This window comes from Procambarus clarkii, chromosome 13 (assembly GCF_040958095.1).
Source record: "Procambarus clarkii isolate CNS0578487 chromosome 13, FALCON_Pclarkii_2.0, whole genome shotgun sequence".
Lineage (NCBI taxonomy): Eukaryota > Metazoa > Arthropoda > Malacostraca > Decapoda > Cambaridae > Procambarus > Procambarus clarkii.
The window spans coordinates 26,224,882-26,227,966 of NC_091162.1; the positions used below are offsets into that span (position 1 = coordinate 26,224,882).

The window sequence follows — 3,085 nt, forward strand, 5'->3', positions numbered from 1 at the left end:
ACCGCCCAACTCACTACACTGTCTACTTTACATGTTGTAGCATGTTTTCCGCACATCTTGATACCATCCCTTACAATCTCTCAATCCTTTACACATCCCAACTTTCAACCCTTTCTTACAATTTTCCTCCATCCCTCCGCTACATGTTCTTACCCGTTCATTACAGTCCACTACATATTCTCTAATCATCTCTGTACTAATTCTCAAAACTAGTTGTTTCTGTCATTCTAGTAAGTAAGTAAGTAGATCATCGTTATTAAGAACGACAACAACAACAACAGTAACATTACTAATTCACAGTAAGTTACTACTGAGCATTTGGCAGTTATCCATTTTCAAAATAAGGTCAATATAAATCATTCTAAGACATCTTCGTACAATTAAAGATACTTGCTTGTGCACTAAGTCATTACTTACAGTAGCATCTTAAGGCATTCTTTTCGTAACTCAGTTTTATTAAACATACACCTTCATTAGTCAAAGGAAAACTTTTCAAGTCATTGTATTCAATATTTCCGTTAAACTTACTACATCATGTCATTATTCGGTTTCATAATTAAGTACTTGTTTCAGTCCTCCAATGTAATAAGCAAATTATTCTATTAAGGATAAAGAAATCTTATTTAGAAGAGACATTAAGTTTATTACAACATTTAACGCATACAGTTATTCTTAGTAGTTATACAGGTATTCATAAGTGTTCAAGAAGCAATCATATACAAGTGTTCTTAGTAGTTATACAAGTGTTCAAGAAAATCATAAGTGTTCAAGAAGCAATCATATACAAGTGTTCTTAGTAGTTATACAAGTGTTCAAGAAAATCATAAGTGTTCAAGAAGCAATTGGATTTATTATATATAAAATATTTCCTCTACAAATTGGACAGCATTTCAGAGCTAAAAGACAACCACTGCATGTCACCATATGTTTACATGGTAGTATTACAATATTTATATTTTTATCCATACAAACTCTGCATAAAATATCTTCTTCCCAAGATTGTTCTGTACAGTCCTTGTTTTCAACAGTGTTAGTACAAGTCTCCGGTAAAGTTTTCAATCCCAGATCTTCAAGCGTAACTTCTTGTTCCTTTTTATCATCAACTTCTTCATAAATTAAGTCCCGTACCCGTAAATAAATATCTGTTCCCTCTTGCATATACCTCAACACGATTTCTAGACATCTACTTTGTATAATAAAAGGCAACAAATCTCTGGATTCCTTAAGGTACTCACTTAAAGCATATCTTATACTCTCCACAGGTATTAATTTTTTATGAATCAGATGTTTGAACTTATCCATACCCTCCATTAAGATATTAATTAAATCATTGTCTATAGGTTTTATAGGTAATGGTATTGTCAATCTAGCATTCTTAACAAATTCCTTGCCCCTTGCAAGAATAATGTAAGCACATTCTGGACTACATCTCGCATGTAACGTCCAAGGATCATCTTCTGGTCTCCAATTTCGTATTCCACAGGCGCAGTGATAGCAGCAGACGTGGTCACTTATACCTGAAAACCATAAAACAATCCAGCATTATCTCGTTACTATCTTTTAACTAATATTCATTATAACTCTATTAAGTTTAAAATAGTTAAAACACTTCATACCACAGTAAAAAAAACCAGCTTCTGCCAGCTCATGAGAAGTTTGCTTGACGCTTCCAGGCCATGTCATATCAAATGTCTCTAGGCGAGATTTATAAGTTACCAATCCTGGATTCAGCGATTTCCTAAATTTTATCAATCCCAGATCTTCCTTAGGAGGAGCACCACCTAAAAAAATATAACGTAGTTACGTAAATTATTCTTTAGAAGAATAAGAAGTATCTATTTAAGCAATCAAGTTTTGTACAGAGTATATAAGACTGGTATAAGAATACATCATAAGAATATATACTTACTACTACCACTTATTTTCTTATTTCCCAGTTCTATTTTATGGGAAACAAATTCCAGTCCATATTTGAAAGCTATCTCAGACACCTCTAAAGAAACATTGTCACTCCTCTCGCCTCTAATAAAGGCACAGTCTTGATTAATGATCTTATGACGTCTTCTGGGGGTATCACCAACAATCCATGCACCTACTATACAATAACAAAATGCACACAAACAGTAATCACTATTGCGAAGGTAATAGAACCCATCTTCAACTAAGTCAACAGGGTTTAACCACTTAATGGGCCAATCCACAAATGTTTGTAGTCTAACTCCTGCACATTTAAGGCTTTCTATACTGTAAAACTTCCTGGCACACAAAGGATCCATAGTGTGAGGGCAGCACTAACTATTAGAGTAGGATAAGCAAGTATATATATCCCTAAAATAAGTATCGTACATCGCTACATATTTAACAATTTCCCCATTTATAATAGACAGTAATCTCCTCTAAATACTTCTCTATTTAAAAATCCTTAAAGTTTCATAATTAAATAAAGCTCTTATATAAATACTTAGTAAACTACTTTCATTATTTATTAGACTTATTAGAAAAATACATCACTTTGGCAATCTCGCTAAAAGTATACTGTTACGTCATTATTCGTAGCTGCCGTACATAATGATAGATATATATATAATTTAGTAGTAAATTCTTATTTAATCTAATTAAAATATATGCTTAAAGCATCTATATCCTAAAATGAAATATACTATTAGTTATAATGTAATATATAATATCACTCTAAGGTAACAAAAATCCTTATTAATATATTCAAATAAGTGGTAACTTTTACATTTCCCCCAATATAAGAGCGCGGACCTCACATTAGGGATATTATTACGACTATCTGGATCGTATCTACCACCTTACGAGGAAGAAAATTCACCATGGATACTGTTCTGACAACTTGTCAGGGTTATTTAACCGACGATTCATTTTGTAATAATGAAACCTGTATTGTGTACGGAGTGAACTGTATATCCTGTGTTCCCCGAGGAATGGCCCTAGACTTAGCCAAGAAATATTCTCATGCTGATGCTTATAATGTTCGCCGACCCTTGTACAGTCTTAAGAGATGTATCCCTGAAGATCGTCCAGTACCAGGAACAATTCATATCTCTAAAGGAGAAAATCT

At 33.1% G+C, this 3,085-nt stretch overlaps 1 long non-coding RNA gene across 1 annotated transcript; it reads right to left on the bottom strand.

The window, feature by feature from the left end:
* Window positions 1–727: 727 nt before the first annotated feature.
* LOC138364501 (uncharacterized) lies at window positions 728–2,160 on the bottom strand. Its single transcript, XR_011228417.1, has 3 exons — window positions 1,910–2,160; window positions 1,617–1,781; window positions 728–1,517 (listed from the first exon to the last, which is right to left on the bottom strand). It is a non-coding gene; the product is annotated as an uncharacterized lncRNA (long non-coding RNA).
* Between the last annotated feature and the right edge of the window lie 925 nt (window positions 2,161–3,085).